This window comes from Ovis canadensis, chromosome 26, assembly GCF_042477335.2.
Source record: "Ovis canadensis isolate MfBH-ARS-UI-01 breed Bighorn chromosome 26, ARS-UI_OviCan_v2, whole genome shotgun sequence".
NCBI classification, from domain to species: domain Eukaryota; kingdom Metazoa; phylum Chordata; class Mammalia; order Artiodactyla; family Bovidae; genus Ovis; species Ovis canadensis.
The window spans coordinates 57,051,571-57,075,440 of NC_091270.1; the positions used below are offsets into that span (position 1 = coordinate 57,051,571).

At 47.5% G+C, this 23,870-nt stretch overlaps 1 protein-coding gene across 4 annotated transcripts in view; it reads left to right on the top strand.

Annotated features, from left to right (window-relative positions):
- The first annotated feature begins 3,611 nt into the window (after window positions 1-3,611).
- THRB (thyroid hormone receptor beta) overlaps window positions 3,612-23,870 on the top strand; it is a 437,533-nt gene continuing 417,274 nt past the window's right edge. The window contains exon 1 of one of the 4 annotated variants that reach the window (XM_069572925.1): window positions 3,612-3,752. The gene's annotated coding sequence lies outside the window, so the exon portion shown is untranslated. Of the gene's footprint in view, window positions 3,753-3,830; window positions 4,032-4,500; window positions 4,805-4,900; window positions 5,203-23,870 lie in introns of those variants that run through there. The other 3 variants (XM_069572923.1, XM_069572924.1, XM_069572927.1) reach the window with 3 other exon arrangements.

Here is a 23,870-nt window from a genome sequence, read left to right on the forward strand (position 1 = left end):
GACGGTAAAGCATCTGTCTGCAATGCAGGAGACCTGGGTTCGATCCCTGGTTCGGGAATTTCCCCTGGAGAAAGAAATGGCAGCCCACTCCAGTACTCTTGCCTGGAAAATAGTAGGCTCCGCCATCCATGGGGTCACAAAGAGTCGGACACAACTGAGCAAATTCACTTTCGCATACATAAAACAAACAAGGGCCTTCTGTATTGCACAAGGAACTGTACTCTGTATCCTGCAATAAATTATAATGGAAAGAATATATGTGCAGTTGTATTATAACTGAGTCATTTTTCTGTACACCAGAAACTAACACAACATTGCAAATCAACTATACTTCAATTAAAAAAAAAATGTTGAGTCAGTTTTGTGCTGTGTTTCAACTGTTCTGGTGAGAACAAAACGTATCTGCATATGCAAACCACAAAGTATCCACACATACTTGCTACAAAATACAGATTGAGTAATTGTGTTGATTTTGCAATGAGTTAAATGCTCCTATATTTTCCTTTAAAACTAGCATTGCACGATCTAAAAATGAGCAGTGAAATTGATGCTAGTCATTTAAAATGCTTGTTTTCCTTTACTTAGAATGATATTAAATAGCAAATAAAAAATACCATAATCATTCCAAAGAGAGAACATGGAACAAAAGAGAGAGCTCTATATATTTTTGTCTTTAGTGTGGCACTTTTTTTTTTCCTGCTTCTTGAATAAAGGGCTCTGTGTTTTCATTTTCCACTGGGTCCTGCTAATAATACACCTGGCGACATCCTTTCTTTACTCCAGCTTCTCCCCAAAGTTCTACCCAGGACCTTCTACAGAAAGTATCACCTGATCACCCCAGTCTTCTTCACCAGCAGCTACCTAGTAATTTACACTTACATATTTCTCATTGCACCTTGACTATTAGCATTAACTTTGAGCATGGTATCTCCCTATTAAGTCTGTCTTTTCTCTGAGGGGCAGGGGCAGACTTGACATTCTTATTTGGCTGGCCATGAACCAGAATCACTGGGGCCCTCATAGCCAAAGTAAATTCCAGAAACTGACAATCAACAGATAGAATCAAGAGCTCCAGGGTTAGGTAATTCGGTTGCACAGTGAACTTGAGAAGCAGCTGTTGAATGAACGAGCGAAAACCACTGGTTCTGGGGCCTACAGTGGTACTTCTGGTTCCAGCACTTCATGGTGAAATCTGGTCCGTCCTTAACAGACTGGTTTAAGTGCAGCCCTGTTCGGTGAAATCTCCCAATTTTTCCGTTCCCACACATCCGTATTTCTAAACCTGACATCAAGTTCCTTTGTTGTTGTTAGTTACTAAATTGTGTCCGACCCCCATGGACTTCTCTGTCCATGGGGTTTCCCAGGCAAGCATACTGGAGTAGCATACTGCAGGCGGATTCTTTACCGCAGAGCCACCTGGAAAGCCCTGAAGTTCCTTACCGTATACTAATTATCTTCAATACTAATACAGTTTGAATTGAATTTTACTTCTCTGATTAGACTCCGCTAACACTGAGGTCACAGCAGAGGGAGCCCAGGATGAGATAAATGAGGCTCTTGCTTCATTTTGAGGGCAGAATTTAAAAGAACATAAAAAACTCAGTACAGGAGAGACAATATTTTAATGCCATATTTTAAACATCAAAATGAAAGGAACAATTATCCAAGATGAACAGTGTATCAACATTTTCAGTGGAGAGCGGCTCAGACACTGTTTGGCACCACCGGCCTCGTAGCCTTCAGTGTAACCCCAGCCCTGTTGGATGCTGTGTTTTATTTATCTTCTTACCCCAGCAGTTGATGAATACATGAATATATGAATGATTTGCTTCCTTGAACCAAGTCACCAGCCTGAAATTTGTAGACCCTGGTAATGATGGTGGCTAAGGTGAAGGGTGAGCCTAGGTCACGAGAACAGTGTTGGCGTGCCCTCTCAGATCGGAACATAGGAGCCGGTGGTCTACAATTTGAATACGAGTTTCTGCCTTCAATCAGGTCCCTATAAAATTCTCCTCCAATGTACCCCCTTGTGTAAAATTAGAAAAACAAACACCATGTCCAGTTGGTAACCCTTCCTCACTGTGATGCAGCCTGGAAGACCCAGTGGGCTGACTTCCGATGGAATCACGCTGTCTCAATAACACTGCACAACATTGCCCTGGCCTGGGGCCTTCCCTGGAGGCCCAGTGGTGAAGACTCTGAGCTCCCAAAGCAGGGCACAGGGGATGATTGTTCCGGAAACTAAGATCCCACGTACTAGTGTGGCCAAAAAAATTACCCTCACTTATTGTTATATAACATTGCTTCATTAATTGCTTGAATAATACCACATTGTTTATTTAGCTTTCATTTACTCTTTATTTCAGAAGTTTCCAGGCCAAATGAGATCAGAAAAACAAAGTCAGGGACCAAAGGGAAGCGACAGCTTTTATTCTATTCCGTTCTCTGTATGACGTTTCCTACTTAAGAAGGAAGTGAGCTCCCAGCTGAAGAGGATGCAAACTATAGGATAGATAAACATAAGATCCTGTGTAGAGAACTATATTCAATATCTTATGATAAACCATAATAGCAAAGAGTATAAAAAGTGTTTATATGTGTTAAACTGAATCACTTTGCTGTACAGCAAAAATTAAATAAAATATTTTACATCAACTATACTTCAATAAAATTTAAAAAAAAAATGTCCCAGCAGATTAGAACCTAGCACCCACCTCCTGCCCATTCAAAGCAGTTCCAGGGGCTCCAGGGCCCCGAGAAGGCCAGCTGTCAACCGTGCTGGCCTCTCAGGGCACGCTTTTCCCTCAGTGGCCAGCTTCTCGCCCACGGTTAGCCACCAGAGGGCCGCCTGTTTGGTTCAAATGGTGCAGACACCACAGCTTTCCTCCAAACCAACCAAAACATCCCGGGCTGCTTTGGAGCAAAGCCCAGGAACTTCCCTGCAAAAGGAGAACAATCCCTGAAAGTCCTAGGGTGCCGCCTTGTTCGGCATGAAGTAAAAAAAAAAAAGCCCAGATTTCTTGCCAAGGACCCAGGGTCAAAGCGGGTCCGTGGAGTCTGAAGGGAGAGGTCCCTCCGTCTCGCCAGGGAATCCTGGGGTCTGCAACGCTGCGCCAGGAGCAGGGCAGTTTCTGAATTCTTGACAGTTGTGTCAAGAGGCTTCTTGTCCCTTTCCCCAGAACGCTCACAAGAATTGGGACTAAAACACACACGTCACTGGCTGGAGATCTAGAAAACTCTCCAATAAATCATCGTTCAGACAGTTGAGGCTAAAAAAAAGTCAAAGCTCTGTCAAAACAGTTGGTTATGTTAATACATGTGTACACTGAATAATGAAGTCGGAATTATTTTAATATTATCTGTAAGAAAATCATTATACCCTGTCGTTCAAATAGCTTTCTGGCAACCCGAGCTTCTGACCGATGGCATTTTCGTTTTCTGGGTACTGAGAATTTTCACAAGCACACTTCTAGCCCAGCTCCGCAGAAGCCTGCCTCCTCTTCTGCCAGCCTGGACCCTCGGCCTTCAGGACTAGGGTGGGGGGTGGATTTTGTAAGTGCATATCTGACTCGGGCAGGACTTTTCAAGAGTATAAATTATTTTTGTCTTCCGGGTTTTATTTGGACGTGTCCCGGGCAAAGACAAACGAGCCAGGCGGTCTTTCTGGAACCCGTGCGGGGTCTGCACCCCGCGCCGGGCTCCCAGGATGTGCGGGGTGCTGCGGAGGGGTGCCTCCCTCAAGGGCAAGCCAGGTATTTTCCCAAACTTCCAGCCCTGGGGTTGGCGATGGGGGGGACCGCCAGACGCCCGGCGGGAGCGAGGCCCCAGGAGGAGCCAGAGCGCCGCGTCGGCCCCGACACGCGCCACAAGTGGTTTGGAGGAGGGAGGGAGGAGCGCGGCGGCCGGGGCCCGGCGCAGCCGGGGCTTCTGGAAGTCACCCCTCCCGGCCCGTGTCCCCGGCCCCCGTCCCTTCCTCTCTGCCGACTACAGGAATGACGCCCGAGCCCGAACCTCCCTGCGCACGCAGCCGGGTGGGTGGACGCGCGGCCACCAAAACGGCCGCGACATCGCCGCCGGGGGGAGGACTCCGGGGCGGAGGGCACGGCCGGGACGGGGCCCGGGGCGCCCGCACCTGGGGCGGCAGGTGCGCAGGCGGGGAGCCGCGCGGGGCGCGCCGGGCGCGCGGGGCCGGGGGGCGCGGGCCGGGCGCGGCGGGCGCGTCGAGGGCGGGGGCGTCGGGGGCCGGCGGGCTCCCCGGGCGCGCGGCCGGGAGGCCATTTCCTCGCGGCGCCCCGGGAGGAGCCGGGCCGGCCTGCTGCGGGCCGCCGCCGCCGCCGCCGGGCGGGCCGGAGGGGAAACCAGGTCACCGGCTGGCAGGCGCGGCGCGGGCGCCGGGGCCGGAGGAGGGCAGCGGCCCGGAGCGGGCCGGGCGCGCGGGCCCGAGAGGCGGGGACTCGGCGGCCGGGCCGCGCTCGCCGCCCGCGCCTATAAAAGTGGAGCGGCCCCGGCGGGCGGCGCGGCCCCGGCCCGGCCGCCCCTCTGCGCCCGGGGAGTTGACATTTCGCAGGACGCGCTCCCGGGACCCCGCCGCCGGGAGGAGGGGGCGGAGGAGGGTGGAGACTGCGGGGCTCGGCCAAGGCGGGCGCGCGTCCTCGGGCGGGCGGCCGTGACGCGGCGGGGATTAACTTTGCATGAATAAGGCGAGCGCGCCGGGGAAGCGGCCCTCCAGCTCCAGCGCTCGGGCAGCGCCCGCAGGCTGCCTCCCCCGGCGGGGGCGCCCCACCCGGCCGGCTCCAGCGCCCTGGTAATTCGGCGAGAGGGCGGCGCGGAGGCGGGGGTGCGGGGGCGACAGCGCCGCTGTCCGGAGGGCGGGCGGGCGGGGGTGCCGCGGGAACCCCTCGGGGTGCGAGCGGCGACGCCGAGCGCGCGGGCGGGCGTGGGTGGGGTGTCAGCCGCCGGGCGCCCGCCCCCGGGGCTTCGCGCCCCGCCGCGGGGAGGAGGTGCCCTCCGGCTCGGGCACCCTCGGGGCGCCGCGGCGTGGGCAAGCGGCGGAGCGGGGCGGCTGGGGCGGCCGTGGCCCTCGGACCCCGAGCCCCGGCGGGTTGCCAGCCTCCTTGTGACCCGGAGTTTGGCATCCTCGGCGCCGAACCCAGTGGAAGTTTCCATGATGAGGAAGTTCTATGACACGAGGGTTCGGAAAAGGTTGGCAGACAGCGGGGCTGAGGGGCGGGGGAGGGGGCGGGGGGGGCGCGGCGGAGGCGGTTTAAAGGGACGGCGGGTCCCCCAGCCCCCTGTTCTGCTGCCCCGGAGCTCCGGGCTTTGCAGGCGGCACGGACCCCGCGGGTGGCATGCGCCGGTGCCCGCGCCTGGCGACTTGGCGTCTGCCCACCTCCTCGGGGATTTGCGGACGATTTCGCTTGCCTCCGGGTCGCGCTTCTTGCTTCGCTTCTCTTGACGCAGCATCTTCCCCTGGGCCGTCTCGAGTCGGTTCCGATCCGCGCAGTGGTGCCAGCTGCGCGCTCTCCCCCACCCCCGCCACCCCTCGGAGAAGGTCTCATTTGAGGGAGTTCTTACTCCTGGTGGATGTGGTCCTTTTTATTTCCCAGCGACCATCATCAGGTTCTTATTAGTGTTAAATCTTAAGTCTTCTGATTTGTTTTCAGTGGAGGCGGGATGAGTGTTTTGGGTCTGGAAGATTCAATGTACAATTTTCCCCAAATGGGAAATGTTCAAGGTGGGATCTGGAAGCATGACAGTTCCGTCAAGTGAAGCGAAGGAAGAGACAAGGGTTTACCTGAGCAGACATCTGCCCTTCTCACACACAGAATTTGTGAAGATTCAAACACTAAGCCTAGTAAATACATGAAACAAAGTCTTCCCCTTAGCATGTTATTGATGCTAGGTGCTTGTGAGAATCAGTTTTAAAGACCTGTTTTGAAGTTCAAGAAATTCAGCATTCGTTGGACAGTGTAATAATAACAGAGCACAGCAGTTTCTAATAGTATCAGTATATGGGTAATGTAGACCTTTGGGGCAATAATATTTGACCTTCTTTTAGTATGCCTATTTACATTGCAGTAATATGTAGCACGCTCTGGATTGCACAGTAATACCAATTGCATGTTAGTCAAAATATTTCACCGGTTCATTCTGATATTCACAGTGACAGATCTGCTCCCTGATTCACTACTGCTCGCCTCTCTGATTCTGAAACAAGGCAGGGACTAGGAAACAGGAAAGAAAAAGGTGTTTTGATGAAAGTTATTCTAAGCAGTAGATGTTTTCAGGAGTTTTCATGCCAGTTGGCTATGCGTTTTAATCGACTTCAACAGAAATTCCATATCAAGCAACTTATTCAAGATGAGGTATGTGAAGGCATTGGCGGACACTCACTTATTATTGGTGCGTGTTGAATAGATATCATCAGAACCTTAATGAGTTTCAAAGTTTAATTGTATATTGAAGTTGTGTCCTCTGCTAGTAAATGTGATTTGCTTCTATTTTTCAACAAGTGAAAGCAAATGATACTGAATTTAGCCATAGACTTTTCCTAAATAAAGCAATTCCTGTTGGCCTTACAATGCAAAGGCATAATTTTATTGACACTGAAAAATGCTTTTTATAAAGTAACTGACATTAAAAGAGAAATTAGCATCCCATTTCCCCCTCTTTAGACTCTTTGTAGCAGATTCTGCTATAGAGGCAGATTAAGACAGATCCCTTTTAATTTAGCAACTTTGGGAAAAGGAGGTTTCTTGAACTTTCCTTCCCAGTGGAGAAAGTCGTGGATCCTTTTCCTTCCCTGGGATTTTTGCAGTTGCTGAAACAGGGTGTGTGGAGCCGCAAATGATATTGCACGTTTCGTTTCAGTATGCTCATCGTTTTGAAGGAAATCAGAGTAAAGATGATTGGTTTCTTGAGCTCCTTTTTGTCATTGTGCCGTAAGACTAAGTGTTGCTTCTGTTAAGAGCGCTTCCCTGACGTTGGAGCAAAGGCAGGCTCCCATTGCTTCTCAGAATCCGTGCGCGTTTTTGCTTACCTTTATCCCTCTTCCGTGGTGTTATTTGGTATCTGAATTGTTCATTTCAGTTGCAACTTGTTGAGTACTTGTCTCCCCTGTCTGGAAAATAGAGTCCATGAGAAAAAGAGTCTTGACTGCCTTGTTTACTCATAATTATCTAGCATCTTGACCGGTGCTTAGCACACAAGCAGGTGCTAGATAAATCTTTGTTGAGTAAATAAATGGTTGTGCCCAAACCCCATGTTCCCCCAAATACTTAAGTAAGCATCTAAGTGAGTATCGATGGGGTGTGCCGAGGTCTGTACCTGTGTGTGCCATGTGTATCTGGCTCAGCTTCTCTCTTTTGATAGGAGAGCTAGCCCTGTGTTTTGTAGTGACAACTCAGAGTTATTTCTGTGGGTTCTTCTGGGGGCATTTGCCTTGAGTGCCTGGAAATCCTCAGCAGCAGTTTGTCTTACGTGTTACCGTCATTCCCTGAAGACACTGACCTTCAACTCCCTGGGTTTCAGCAGACTCTTTATGAGTTCCAGAGGCATTGTCAGTGCTGAGAGTGAGATTCCAGGGAACAGACATCACTGGATGATAGCAGTGCCTTCTCACTCAGCAGGTTCTGGCAGTGCCTTTGGCCTTGGCAGCCCCAAGGGGCCCAAGGGCATGTGGTGGTGTCACTGGTCTGCAAAAGTAGCTGTTGGGGAAGGGGAGAATGGGACTGTCAAGACCCAGCACACTATACAAATATCCCTTACTGGTAGAGTAGGAATTACCCTGGGCCGCTACCCTACATGTAAATTCAGTCAGTCAGCCTCTTCCCTGTCTCCTTGCCCCATTTCATAAACAGATTCTGAACCTGATAATTATGGGAACTATTACACTATCTGAGTTTCCAAGTGACGGAGGTGTGATACCCAAGGGGGCATCTTCAAATTAGCTATTCATGAAAACTCTTGTGACAGTTGGGACTAAAAGGAAATTACAATGGATGGTTCTGGTCATTTATTTTTGTTTAGAGTGGTGACTTCCAGAAACATGTATCAGTAAATGCATAGCAAAAAAAAAAAAAAAGTGTAAAAAATACATAGTAAAAAAAGCCCACAAAGTGATGAGACCAGTAAAAATGATAAAAGAAGAGAAATCAAAATCTTAGGCATAAATTAAACTGAAATAAGTGCTTATTGCTTTTCAGTTTTTAATTTAGCTCTGAACTTCTGTGTCCAAGTTAACAGAAAAGAAAAGGCAGGGAGGGGGCCACTGAGGTGGCAAGTATATACAGAACCTGTAAGGATAAATCAGATAACATTTGTAGAGGGCTTACCTCTACATGTGTGCCAACTACTTATACTCTCATGAAATATCATGTCACGTAACTTGAACTTCATTTCTACAGAAAATGAAGTAAAGTTCTTTACATGGTAAATTCCTTTGCCCACCTGCGAGAGAAAAAAGGATGCAGAAAGTATGGTAATGGAAAGTCACCTAGTGGGACTTTATTTGTGGGGACCTGAGCTCCGATGCTCAGTGGTGGAGATTTTGGACGCTGTCTCTAGTGCAGAAATAGAGCTCAGACCTAGAGGAATGAATGGTTAACATGTTCTTTGGGCTGACTTTCTCAAATATCCAGTGTCTCAGCCAAGCTTTTAAACTGGAGCAGTCTGAGAGGACGGTTCAGGTCCAGGTACTGGAAGATGACCCTATGGCCATAAACCTCTCTCAGCAGGTGGCCTTGATGCTTTGTGCTTTAGTCTGTATTCCCAGGTGGCGCAGTGACAAAGAGCCTGCCTGCCAGTGTAGGAGACGCAAGAGACGTAGGTTCGATGCCTGGGTGGGGAAGATCGCCTGGAGTAGGAAATGGCAACCCACTCCAGTATTCTTGCCTGGATAACCCCATGGACAGAGGAACCTGGGGGGCTACAGTCCATGGCGTTGCAGAGAGTCAGACCTGACTAAGTGCACACGCACACACTGTGTAGTTATCGACCTTTAGGACAGTTTGTTTGTTTATGTCTGTTTCACCTCTGTCTTCCCCTCTGAACTGTGATGATGGACTGGGGGTTTCCTCATCCTTGACTCCTAGCGCATCTAGCCAAGACTTTGACATCTGGGCTCAGGGAGATGCTCCTTTGGGAGAATGAATGGGAGGGGCAGGAGGGAGGATGTTTCCCTTTCCTGTCTGGTACTGTATCTGGTGTCATCTTCTGACTTAGTTTTGTTCAAGTGAATGTTTGCTGTCTGGCTTACATTGTATGGCTGTATCACAGCAGCGAATTTTGCTAGAAGAGCTTATTCTCATGTCTGAGCTGCTTGAACAATAGACGGCAGGTTAACTCCCTACTTTATTTAAATTGATTTTAATTACCTGATTTGATTTCTCTTTCAGGCTACAAAGATTTGTGTACCTACTGTGTGCCTGGCCCCTCTAGTTGCTCTGTAGCTCAGCATGTAGTCTAGTGAACTGTGAGACACTAGGTGATGTTAATGCAGAGAGATTCTGAAATGGTTTCCACTGTGATGGAATGGAATGCCTGTCGGGGTCCCTACATGGCCCCCTAGGTAAAATAAACTTCTTTTAATCTGAGGAGGTGATGGTTTTGTGAGGTTTCCCACCCATGTGTATTAGTGTAAATTGCACCACGATTCACCCAGGACTCTCTTGGGATCCATGTGGTCTGGGACTGAATACGTTTAGGCTGGCACATCTCTGATTAAGGATGCTCACTCTCCACCTTAAGGACCTAAAGTGTTAGTAGTTGTGGTATTTAGGCCAGTGGGAGCGAGGGAGAATGTCCACATCATCGAGTCACAAATAGTATTTCCACGTCTTCTCGGGAATCTGCCCAACTGAAGGCTAGAATCGTGATCTACATTTAATGCTAATGTTGTTTGGTCCTGCTGCTGCTGCTGCTGCTGCTAAGTCACTTCAGTCATGTCCGACTTTTCGCAACCCCATGGACTGCAGCCTACCAGGCTCCTCTGCCCATGGGATTTTCCAGGCAAGAGTACTGGAGTGGGTTGCCATTGCCTTCTCTGTTGTTTGGTCCATACTGTCCTAATTTCAAGGCACTTTGGAAACTTTATGTCCTGGCAGCTCTTCTTCTGTGGTACTATTTTTATTGAGTGAGAAACTGAGCTCTGCTCTTAACTTAAGTTATCCTTTTCACGCGACAAGTCAGGAGACCCAGGAATTAGGACCTGGGAGCTTGAGTCTCTCCCAGGAAGCATACTGTATCTTTTCCTTCATGACAGATGCTCTGACATATACATATACATGTAAGGATATATATAGGTGTATACAGCGCATACAACTTTCCTGGAGAAGGAAATGGCAACCCACTCCACTATTCTTGCCTGGAGAATCCCATGGACGGAGGAGCCTGATGGGGTACAGTCCACGGGGTCGCAAAGAGTCGGACACGACTGAGTGACTTCACTTTCACTTTCACAGCGCATACAGTAATATTTGTGTTATTTGCATTGTGTAGATAACTGTATCAGTAACATGTGCATGTGTGTTCCTGCATCTGTGTGTATGCCAAAAGTGGACGGTAGATGGGACACATATAACAGTTAGGAAAGGACTGAACTGAACTAATTACTCAACTTCCTAGTTTAAAAAAAAAAAAAAAAGAGCTTCCAGGTATCATGGCTTCTCTTCTGTGATCAAGAATGCAGGGTTGTTTTTTTTTTTCAGAAAGTCATGAATGATGAGCTGATGAAAGTAAAAGCTTGGACAAAGACACGCTGATCGACCGCAGGTGTATCTTCTTCATTTGAGAAGTGTGCTGTCTGACTCCTCTGGAGGCCCAGGAGTGTCTGTGTTTAGGAGAATGGAGAAGACAGTCCTTGTTTGGGGGGCAGGCTGTATGATTGTGGCCTTCAGAGCCCACTGCGTCTTCTGACCCTCGTGACATAGGTTGTTCAGTGGTTCCCAGGAAGGTCCTGGTACGCTCCTCCTTCCTTTCGTTTGTCTCAAGACTGTTTGCCCAGATTTCAGCCCTGGTTGTTCAGAACAGCTGCTCAGCAGTTCATGATTGAGGTTAGCGATCGTGACGTTCTTGGGTTAGGGTCAGCGTTTCCCTTTTTCTCTCCTGTCTGCATCAGTATCTCCCCACTTGCATGTCTGTACTCGCAGAGGCTCCTCTAACAAGTCTGTGTCCTGTTATCACATACAGCGAGAAAGGCACTGCTCGTCTCTGGCTTCAGCCGCGGTTCCCATGGCGAGAAACGCCACAGCCATGCTGACGTCCCCAGCTGCAGACCCTGCCATCAGTTTCAGTCCTCCACCACACTCCTAAATGTTTGGGCACATCCTCTGATTTTAGTTTGTACTGGTTACTCTATGGGAAGTCCTCAGTTTAACAACTTAATGCAAGTGTTTTCAGAGCCTGCTTTTTATGCTTGTGTACAGGGGCGGCATGTACCGAAACTTATTTGATCACCATATTCTCATGTGTGTGTGTGTGTAAAGCCACAAATGGCCAAAGTTGGATGCAAAAGGTCGTGAGGAATAATTCATGGTGTTAGTCACTCAGTCGTGCCCGACTCTTTGCGACCCCATGGACTGCAGCCCACCAGGCTCCTCTGTCCATGAGATTTTCCAGGCAAGGATACTGGAGTGGCTTGCCATTTCCTTCTCCAGGGGATCTTCCCAACCCAGGGGTGGAACCCGGGTCACCTGCACTGCAGGCAGATTCTTTACCGAAAAATTAGTCCCATCTGCTTTAGAGCATGAGAACCCACTCCAGTATTCCTGCCTGGAGAATCCTGTGGACAGAGGAGCCCAGGGGGCTGTAGTCCATGGGGTTGCAAAAAGCTGGACACAGCTGAGGTGGCTTAGCAGGCAGGCTTTAACTTCTGCTACATTTTAAAATTAGAATTATTTATTTTTGGCTGTGCTGGGTATTTGTTGCTGCCGGGACTTTCTCTGGCAGTGGCGAGTGGGGGCCACGCTCTCTGTCACGAGCAGGCTGCTCACGGCGATGGCCTCTCTTGGTGCAGAGCACACGGGCTCCAGGCTGTGGCTCCCGGGCCTCCTTGCTCCTCGGCATGTGGGCTTTTCCGAGATCAGGGAGAATACCCATGTCTTCTGCACTGGCAGGTGGATTCTTCACCACTTCACCAGAAGGAAAGCCCCTTCTACTACATTTTATAACAAGTGATCACTCACAGTGAACCTTTATGCTCTTCTGTAGAAAAACCTATCAGTTTGTATTCAATAGCAATTAATGCTGCCTTTGTGATGATGTAAAAATTAGGCTAAATTGCTGTGACTTTAAAATGTTACAACCATAAAATATCTTTTCTTGACTTCATTTCTGGTATTTGATATATTAATTGACTCCAGGCATAGAATGGTTTATTTCTGCCTTATATGTTTTTGTTTACTTTTCTGAATTTTGCCTAAGCTTCATTGTAATTTCTCCTCCCTATTTTACTCCCAGCATCAGGAAACCTAGAATAATGTATTTATATCTGAATTGTAGTTTCAACAGGAGGAAGCATATGGTTGTATAACCTTGTTTTATTTGTGTTTTATTTTTTTAAAAAAAGATACCAGGGGAACCTTATACAGGAAATCTTTAAAAAAAAAAATCTAAATTATGGCCTGTGTGCCCTTGGCTTGTTAATGTGATCTCACACTACAGATTCATACGTGTGAGGTATTGCTAAGGCTGAGGCATCCTCTGGAATGTACTCTATATGAATTCATTTACTATTAATTAAAAATGTGTTTTCTGATTTATTTTTATTTCAGGTGCCACAGAAACCAAGCCTTAAAATAATAAACTTGTTTCTTTTCTCCTGAAATCTGTCCATTCCTCAACCCAGCCCTCTATCTCTACATCTACCCCCATCCATGCACCCGTCCATCCATTAATCCCTCCATCCATTAATCCCTCCATTCCTGCATTCATCTGTCCACCCATTCATCCTATATGCACTGGACATCTACTGGGTACCAGGCTCTGTGGTAGGTTCCAAGACCCCGTGGTGAACATTTAAAAATCCTTGCTGTAAAGATGCTCAGTCTCCTGGGTCAATCTACAGGCATTAATTTAGCACAGAGCAGTGTTTCTCAGCCTCTGAATCATTGACATTTGGGACTGAACAGTTCTTTCCTATGAGGAGCTGCACTGTGTATGAGAGGGTATTTAGCAGCATCACTGGCCTCTTACCCCACTAGATACTTGCAGCCATGAAAAATGTCTCCAGATATTGCCAGATGTCTCATGGGAGCAAAATCACCTACACTGAAAACTACTGGTGTAGAATTAAGAACCTGGCTAAGAGTGGTGATGTGTGGGTTCATAACTTGTCTTCCCCTGACTTTGTTGCTCGTGCCCCTATCTCCCCCTCTATAACACAGTAAAGATTAAATGAAATAAGGCAGCACTTGACCTGCAGTGAGGTGTTAAATATTAACTGCTCCCAGCAGTGGTAGAATTAATGCTTCAATAGTTACAATCAGTTACAATATAGATAAGTTCTGTGATGGAGTAAGTACAATGTACTTTACCTTAAAATCATCTAGTAGCCACATTATAAATTAGTAAAAAAGCAACCAGTGTGTTTGCTTTCAACAGTATATTTTATTTCATCTAATATATTCAAAAATTACTGACATAATCAATATGAAATAATAATGAGATTTTTACTTTTTTGTATTAAACCTTCAGTATCTGGTATATATTTTACACTTGTAGCAGATCTCAGCCTCAGCTAGCCGCATTTCAAGGGGGTGGGGAGAGTTCTAGGAGTGGGAAAACCATATGCAAGTATATGAAATGGAATAAAAGTATGACACATTTGGGGATTGCAAGGAGCTTAGTTGGATGTGCACAGGACAGCAAATGAGGCCATAGGGGCAGGTGGAAGCCACGTGATGAAGGCTGTCCAAGCCAATAAGGAAAGTGGGTTTTATCTCGACTGCATGAAGAGACTAAAGGGCAGCATATGAGAGTTTTATTTTGACAGGGTTTTTTTGGAGTAGGTCTTGAGTAGGATGGAGACTGGAAATGGTGAGCCAAGTGAAAGGTTCTAGAATAATATACTGACATGAGGGTAGCTGCTAGAACAGCGGCAGTTATATGTTGCTGTGAAGTCTTGGGGAACAGATTTCACTTTCTCCAAGATATGGCAAATTTTTAACATTTAATTCCAATAAGGAATATTTTTAGCAAGCTGGCTCTACGTTTGGGGGAATTTCAAGTTTAATTTGAAAGCAGATTACATGATAGGTTCTCTTTAAAGTATTTTCAAATGAAGCTTAATTTAAAAACTATCTTACAGCCTATTTGTTGCTCAATATTACTCAAGGTTCCTCTGCTATTAAGTGTTGATTTTCTGATAGGGATTTTATTACTCTAATGATCAAAATTAGAGATGGGTGGAGAGTATGAATCATTGAGTGAATGAACAATAATGACCTTACGGAAATATCACTTAATTCAGAATAAAAATATTTTGGACAAGTCTCTTCACTTATCTGAGCTTTCATTTCCTTAGTCATGAAGTAGTTAGAGTAGGTGAATTAGGCAATTTCAAAGTTATTCTTTATCTGGGCATTATCAGGATTAAGTTCTTCATATTGCAAATTTTAATTTTCAAAAATATTGCAAATATTTTATAAGGACAACCCTTGTAAGTCAAGGACAGCCCTACCTAGGGTAATACAAAGGCAAACAGTGATTTCCTTCTATATGTCCTTAGCTTAATACTTCTTATCATTGGTTGGTCTTATTTCTTAGTAACCCAAAACAGATCTACAAATACTTCATATAATAAGCCATTATAATAAAAAGTTTGAGCTTTTCAGGACTACTCTGAGAGTCCTGCTTTTCAGCTCTACTCTGTAGTGGGAAAGCAGCCATAGATAGTATGTAAATAGTCATGGCTCTGTGCCAATAAAGCTTTATTTACAAAAACAGTGACTTGTAATTTCCCGACACCTACTATCCCAGCAGGAGTCCAATAGAAATATAAAGTGAACCACATAGGTAGTTTAAAATCTTCTACTAGCCACATTATAAATTAGTAAAAAACAACCAGTGTGTTTGATTTCAACAGTATATTTTATTTCATCTAATATATTCAAAAATTACTGACATAATCAACATGAAATAATAATGAGATTTTTACTTTTTTGTATTAAACCTTCAGTATCTGGTATATATTTTACACTTGTAGCGGATCTCAGCCTCAGCTAGCCACATTTCAAGTTTTCAACTGCCATTGGTGGCCAGTAGCTGCTAGAATTGGGCTGTACAACTTTAGCCTTAAAAGCTATGGTTCTATCAAATTCCATGCACAAAGAAACTCTATGCATTGTTTCAAGTGATTGAGACATTTACCTTTTCTCGCCATACGTGTTGGTTAGGAAAACATCAAGCTTTGCAAAAAAACACCAAAAAACCAAAACGGCAGGGGCTAAAGAAAGTAAAATTGTATCTTTCACCCACGGGAAGTTGAAGGTTGCTGTTCCCGATTCACTGGGGGCTCTGCTCCATGTGAATTTCGGAGACTCCCAATTCCTGGGTCTTGGTCCCTCCGTCGCCAGCTCAAGGCTCCCAAGGTCACGTCCTCACTGCATCAGACCCCTAGAAGGGAAAAGACGGCGCAGAAGCACACGGGCCTCTTCCCTACCTCGGCTTGGAGGGGACCCAGCACCATTTTGCTCCACTTCCACCAGCGACAGCAATCACCGGCCTGCACCTGGGGAAGTGGCGGGGGACATACAGCCCCGCCTCCCGGGTGCCCCTGGGCTGAGGGCGGGAGTCGTCTGCCCCTCTCTGCCACTGTTTTTCAGTTCTTGGGAGGCTCTCCTCAGAGCGCAGTCTTGGTGCTTTTGGAGGCGTTGTTGCTGCTGCTAAGTCACTTCAGTCGTGTCCGACTCTGTGCGATCCCAGAGATGGCAGCCCAGCAGGCGTTCTGTGGTGGAAACCTCTCCATAGTGAGGAGTCAGCCCACGACTGGGTTTTAGTGCAGGATCGCCCTCCTAGCTGACCCAGTTCTGTTTTCTCCCTTCTTGGGCTCTTACAGGGTCGCTTTTAATTTGCCTGCACCAGCCTTTTCCTTGGAATCTTTTGACTGTCATCTTGAACTTCTTGATAAATCTGTGTGGGTCATAATATGTATATAGTGTTGGGAGTTTACTGATCAAGCCTGGTGTAACTGGCACATTACTAATGATGCTGCTACATTTTTAAAATTTTTTATTGGAGAAGAGTTGCTTACAATATTGTGTTAGTTTCTGCTGTACAGCAAAGTAATCAGCCTTACATATACATAAGGACTTCCCTGGTGGCTCAGGTGGTAAAGAGTCTGCCTGCAAAGCAGAAGACCTGGGTTCAATCCCTGGATCAGGAAGATCTCCTGGAGAAGGCAATGGCAACCCTGTCCGGTGTTCTTGCCTGGAGAACTCTGTGGACAGAGGAACCTGGTGGGACTGGGTTACAGTCCACGGGGTCAGAAGGAGTTGAATGCGACTCAGGGACTGCCACACACGCATACGTACACATATCCTCCCTTTCTTGGATTTCCTTGGCGTTTAGGTCACCGCAGAGCACCAGGTATCGTTCCCTGTGCTATACAGGAGGGCCTCATTTGCGCTGGTGTTTTTTAAAGAAAACTAAGATGTGAAGTAGAGCTATCAGGAAGCAGAGGGCAGAGCTGATTCTTGGTGTGCTGGCAGAGGCGTTGAAGCCATTTTCCTGGAATCATTTTACAGAGCTTTAGACAGTTTAAATAAATGACTCATTACATAATATCTTGGCTAAAAATAGCAAGTTTCCTAGTATTTATTCTATTTATCATCCCTTACTACAATGGAGGAGCCCAATTTATTTTAGTCAAAAAGAATATTTGCTTGTTTTCTTCCCCAATTATAAATGTATTAATGTGTTTGATCAGATATTCAGCCTGTTCTGTAGAAATGCATCTGGTGAAGGAAGTGGAAGAGAGAAATGAATAATAAAAGTGAGGTCAGTGAAAAGAACAAAGAAGCTCTTTCCTTCTGACTCTGCATATTTTACCTTTTTGAAAACTTATCATTTAATTATTATTAAAATGTCTTCCTCTGAGAGTAAGGGAACTGGTACTTCATTAAGAAATAGGACCAACCAGTGATCAGAGGTATCATGCTAAGGACATGTGAAAGGTAAAGAAAGAATCGTTCGCCTTTCTATTACCCTAAGCAGGGCTGTCTTTGATGGCACAGTCTATTTTTGTGAAATATTTTTCAGTAGTTATGAAAATTAAAACTTGCAATATGGAGAAGTTAATCCTGACAAGTGCCTCTCAAGTACAGAATCCAGCTAATACTTTTGTTTTTATTGAAATATAGTTGATTTACAAGGCTGTGTTAATTCCTACTGTACAGAAAAGTGATTCCATTATATACATATATATTTAAAATATTCTTTTCCATTATGGTTTATCATAGGATATTGAGTATAGTTCCCTGTGCCATACAGTTCAGTTCAGTTCAGTCACTCAGTCGTGTCCGACTCTTTGCGACCCCATGAATTGCAGCACGCCAGGCCTCCCTGTCCATCACCATCTCCCGGAGTTCACTCAGACTCACGTCCATCAAGTCCGTGATGCCATCCAGCCATCTCATCCTCGGTCATCCCCTTCTCCTCCTGCCCCCAATCTCTCCCAGCATCAGAGTCTTTTCCAATGAGTCAACTCTTCCCATGAGGTGGCCAAAGTACCGGAGCTTCAGCGTTAGCATCATTCCTTCCAAAGAAATCCCAGGACTGATCTCCTTCAGAATGGACTGGTTGGATCTCCTTGCAGTCCAAGGGACTCTCAAGAGTCTTCTCCAACACCACAGTTCAAAAGCATCAATCCTTCGGCGCTCAGCCTTCTTCACAGTCCAACTCTCACATCCATACATGACCACAGGAAAAACCATAGCCTTGACTACACGGACCTTAGTCAGCAAAGTAATGTCTCTGCTTTTGAATATACTATCTAGGTTGGTCATAACTTTTCTTCCAAGGAGTAAGTGTCTTTTAATTTCATGGCTGCAGTCACCACCTGCAGTGATTTTGGAGCCAAAAAAAAATAAAGTCTGACTGTTTCCACTGTTTCCCCATCTATTTCCCATAAAATGATGGGACCAGATGCCATGATCTTCATTTTCTGAATGTTGAGCTTTAAGCCAACTTTTTTGCTCTCCTCTTTCACTTTCATCAAGAGGCTCTTTAGTTCCTCTTCACTTTCTGCCATAAGGTGGTGTCATCTGCATATCTGAGGTTATTGATCTTTCTCCCGGCAATCTTGATTCCAGCTTGTGTTTCTTCCAGTCCAGCGTTTCTCATGATGTACTCTGCATAGAAGTTAAATAAGCAGGGTGACAACAATATACAGCCTTGACGTACTCCTTTTCCTATTTGAAACCAGTCTGTTGTTCCATGTCCAGTTCTAACTGCATACAGATTTCTCAAGTGGCAGGTCAGGTGGTCTGGTATTCCCATCTCTTTCAGAATTTTCCACAGTTTATTGTGATCCACACAGTCAAAGGCTTTGGCAAAGTCAATAAAGCAGAAATAGATGTTTTTCTGGAACTCTCTTGCTTTTTCCATGATCCAGCAGATGTTGGCAATTTGATCTCTGGTTCCTCTGCCTTTTCTAAAACCAGCTTGAACATCAGTAGGACCTTATTACTTATCCATCTTGCATCTGCCAATCCCAAACTCCCAACCATCCCTCATCTGACCCCATCCTTCTTGGCAACCAGAGTCTTTTCTCCATGTCAGTGAATCTGTTTCATAGACGGGTTCATTTGTGCCGAGTTCTTGACTCCATGTTAAGTGATATCGTATGGTGTTTCTCTTTCTGACTTACTTCACCTAGTCTGATCATCTCTAGTTGCATCCACGTTGCTGCGGATGGCATTGGTTCATTCTTTTTTACGGCTGAGCGGTATTCCCTCGAATATATGTATGGCGTCTTGTTCGTCCATTCCTCTGAAGGTGAATATTTAGCTTGTCTCCGTGTCTTGGCTATTGTGAACAGTACTGCTTTGAGGGTACATGTATCTTTTGAGTCCAGCTAGTTCTTGCTATCCCGTCATAAGAAAGAACTACTTCTTTCAGTCACCCCCCCCCACTGGTTACCACCCCTCACTAGGATCCCTGGGGCAAAGGGTAGCCTGCAGTGTGGGCACCAGGAATGTCATATTTTAAAGTCCTGTCACAGAGCAAGTAGGAGAGACATTCCCCTTCTCTGAGAGACAAAGTGCAAATTGCAGGGAGGGTGGAAATGGGGGGTCTGGGGTCCTGGCCTGGTTGAGAGCCGGGGTCCTGGGGGCAGATCAGGAGTAATGGGTAGAGGGGTGGCATCACTCAGGCGTTGAGTTGGATGCCCAACTTTGCCACCTTCTAGCTTGCGGTCTCTCTGACAAGTTACTTAACCACTTTGAACTCCAGTCACCCCATCTGTACAATGAAAATAGTATTGATACTTCACAGCCTTGTTGAGGACACTAAATGAGATTGTGGTTAGGAACTGTGTAGCCAGTCCACAGTGCCTGGGAGGGCGCGGTACATGGGGAAACAGTCTTATCGTTATCTTATTATTTCAGAAGCTGTAAAATTGATTGTGTTACGTCAACCTACACCCTAGAAGTATGGAGCCTGATTGTTCCAAAGGCAGGAAATCAAATTTCCTAGATCATTTTGTATTATTAGTTACTCTTTTTTCAGTTTTAAATCATTAGGATACATTTACTGGTAACAGTCTTCTTTTTACAGTGAAAGTGTTTGTCACTCAGTCATGTCCAATTCTTTGCAACCCCATGGACTTAAGCCCACCAGGTTGCTCCATCCATGGGATTTTCCAGGCAAGAATACTGAAGTGGGTTGCCATTTTCTTCTCTACTTTTTAGAGATGTTCTGGAATTTTTCAGCCTCAAGAGATATGTTCTGTTGCCAGTGGTTGAACTCAGGGAGCCCTCAGGGTTTGCATAAAATAAAAATAACAGATGCTCAGTTTCCTGCCCAGGGCTCCAGCCTCTTGAACACAAAGTTGGTTCTCCCACTTGGACTGAGTGTGATGCTGAAGCTGACTACCTTACTGACTTTTTTCATAGCATCTACTCTTGCTTCTTGCTCTGATGCTTTTCTGCTGTCCACAAACAAACTTCTGTCCCTTGTTTGTGTGCGCTAAGTCATGTCCAACTCTTTCCGACTGTAGCCTGTCAGGCTTCTATCTGTGGGATTTTCCAGGCAAGAATACTGGAGTGGGTTGCCATTTCCTTCTCCAGGGGCTCTTCCCGACCCGGGAATGGAACTTGGGTCTGCTGCATTATAGGTGAATTCTTTACCATCTGAGCCACCAAGGAAGCCCTCTGTCCCTTACAGTCCATATATATTTTTTCCTGCTTCTGTTTCAACCCAGCTTCCAAATATCCTTCATTCAGGGAGTTCCCCAGACCTGCCCTGGTTCATTAGGATTGTGATCCAAGTGATCTCTGCCTCTTCCTTGGTGAAACATACCCCTTTAATGACAGTTTCCTTCAACCCTTTGTCCAAAGGTAATAGTACATGTTAAGTCTCTTACTATATGGATTTCCTCACTGTTCATTGCCCAAATCTCACATTGGTCAATGAGGTGGCTATTTCTCTGCTGGATTTGAAGTTCTAAGAGGGCAGGGGCTGTGTGCTGAACAAGTGTAGTGGTGTCTAGATGGCAGGCTCAGAAGGTAGGTGCTGAGTAATGCTGTCTGCTGTTTTGACCAACCACATGCAGGCTGTTTTTGTATAATTAGGATGAATCTAATTTTAAAATGAACAACCGTGTGTCCTCAGATGAACCAGAATATACACTTACAAGGCGCTGCTGTCCTGCATTATAAATAAGGGAATAGATTGCCCCGCAGAAAAGCTCTGCTGTTCTTTTCCCTTTTTTAAAGAAAAGAGAAAGAAGGAAAGAAAAAAAGCTCTACGCCGCTAAGAACTGAGATAGAAGATCTCCCCGTCCCCCCCACCTACGCTGGCGAGAAATCAGGGCCCCAAAGTGGATGTCCTCAGCAGAGATGAAACCCAGCCGACAGCCACAATCGGAGGAGAGTGGCTTCAGAGGACTCGTAAGGAGCCATCCTTAAAAATGGCTTCCTGCGGACAGACCCTGAGCTGCACGCCCGTCCTCAGAGACCGGGGGACCCCCTCAGGGCAGCGCTCGGGTCCCGCGGAGTCGGAGTCCGTGGAAGGCGTGGGGTGCATCCCTGACTACAGGCCTGCTGCTGGTGGTGTGGGGAGCCCCTCGATACACTGCCGCCATCACATGCCTCAAGCTCCGAGCATTTTCGTGGGATTCCTTAGCATCTCGGGATGCCCACTGTAGGGAAGATGAGTGATTTAATATCGCCCCGAGGGGGCTTACGGTTCACGTCTCTCCTTTGTCTCGCGAGGGTTTGAAACGGGTGATCCATATTGCTGTTCTGTGGTTTTCAGTCCCTCCTGGTAATCCATCCAAGTTCATTTGAACCGCAGCCGCCCTTGTTTCCAGCTTTGCCTGTTCCCGGCACTAGAGGAAGACTTCCCTCCCAGAGTCAAGTGTTTTACTTACTTAAGTTCTTGCAGAGGTCTGACTTCAGGGGCACTTGAGACTCATAGGGATTGTGCTTGGGTTCCCTGCCAGCCTCGAGCTAACCATGTGGGAGAGACTGGAATGTACTTGGCATGAGCCGCGTTTCTGATGGTCTGCAAGGAGCAGGTCTAGAGCCGGTGGCTCAGCGGATCCCGGGATTTTGTTCTCAGGACCTGGGGGTGGGAAGGCCGGACCCTCTGCTAGAGGGCCACTGAGAACCCAGAGATCTCCCACATCCGAGGAACCTGAGGATCAAGTGACCGACACCCCCAGTGTCCTTTCGAAAGACTTGCCATTAGAGTTTGGGTTCCCCAGAGGCAGACCCTGAGCTGAGAAATGAAATGCAAATTATTTTAGGGGGACAGTGAAGCACCCATATGAGAGTGGGGGAAAGGGGGGCAGGACAGGAATAGCCGCCAGTGAGGGGGTGTTGCCAAACAAGTCGCCACTGTGGGCACACTGCAGAGCCCCGGGGGACAGTGTGAAGCGGGCCTCCTGGTTGCCCAACCCAGAGGCGAGGGGGCCGGGACTTATTCACCCAGACCTGCCCGGCATTGGTGCAAGACTGCCTGCGGAGGCAGTTGATTTCCTGGTATTTCAGGACGGCCACTTGGGCAGCCAAGAGCACGCCTCAAGGCAAAGGAATGCACTTTCTGGCAGTCGGAAGCCAAGCCAACGGGCGCTGGTGCGGCGCCCCCGGGGCGGGGTCCGCACCCGCCGCGGGGGAGCCTTGCTTGCGAGAGGCGCATCACCCCGAGGGCAGCCCGTGGTGCGCGTTTCCACCCGAGGGCGGCTGCCTTCTCTCCAGCCCGTGCTTGGGAAGAGGCGAAGGCTGCCTTCAGCGGGAGCAACGGAACTGAGCCCCCCTGCGATTGATTGGGGATCCAGTGGAAGGGGCGGGCAGCCGATGCCAGACGCTTCCTTGAGCTCATCTCCCTCCACGCTGTCTGCCTCTCTCGCCCCCTGCCGAAGTAGTCCAGTGGACCTGCTGAGCGCATTCTCTTTCCCAGTAGCTTCTCCTCTGGCTCCTGTCCCGCTTACCTTTGTGCCCCTGGGTCTCAGCCTAGGCACTGCAGACATCTGGGGGCCGCCAGTTCCTCGCTGTAGGGGCTGCCCTGAGCTTTGCAGAATGCTGGGCGGCCTCCCTACCCTCTCCCCGCCGGAGGCCCTGTGTTCCACTCCTGAGTGATGAAAGTGAAAAATGTCTCCGGACTTTGAATGCCAGTTGTCCCCTGGGAGGCATAATTGCCCCCTCCCGAAAACCACTGCCTTAGACCTCAGTTCCGACCCTCATCCCCTCTCTCCCCCCAACTCCGCGTTGATTGTCATTACCCTTAACGAAGATGCTGCTCCTCACGGGGGTGGGAAGAGCCTTCCGCAGTCAGCCGCCTCTTCCACCTGCCGCCCCATCCCCTGGGGGTCAGGGATCGCTGCCCTGCTCTGTCCGTCTCTCTCTCTCTCTCTCTCTCTTGCCTCCCTTCCCCTCTCTTCTCCCCTTGCACATCATGAACACATGTGATTTGGAAGGTGCCATTCTTCATTCTTCATTTCTGGCTCCCTCTTATTAAAGCGCCCTGCTCAATTCAAGAAAGCAAATGCTGTAATGAGAAATCAGCTAATAAAGTAAGATGTCGCATTTAAAAAATCATGCTCATACGTTCGTGTTTTTAATCAAATGTGTATGTGCGGGGTACATGCTTGGGTGCAGTGGGTGAGCCCACTCCCTGTCCCTCCAGACAGGTGCACAAAATGATTCCACAAAGACAGCCTCACCACACTTAAGACTGTTTTCATTTTATCCACGCACGTATCCTCCGAATTCTGGAGGCTGCAAGTGCAGAAAGCCAGGATGGTGCCAGGAACAGCTGGAGTGACCATCAGTGTCTCCCAGTGTGGGGACTCTAACTCCGTGGCTTCGACTTATGAAATCAAGCTTTGAGCGCCAGGACTTCCTGCTCTCACGTTCAGAAGTGTGTTATGAGTGTGTCCACCTTGATGGGCAGGTTACACAGTTTAACAGGCGCCTGAAACGAAAGGTTAGTAAGTCACACTCTTGTTGGCCGGCGCCATCTTTGCTGCCCCTGCTTTGCTGAGACAGACAAAGTAATTGTCCACAATTTGGGGTGATCCCATCCAGAGGGCTTCCCGCCAGTCACCAAAAGGGTGGCCTTGTCCCTGCTCGTTTTGGCTGAGGTTGGTTCTGGAGGAAGGACACAAGAGTCCAGATCTCCAGAGGAGAAGACGAAAGCATAAGGGGGCC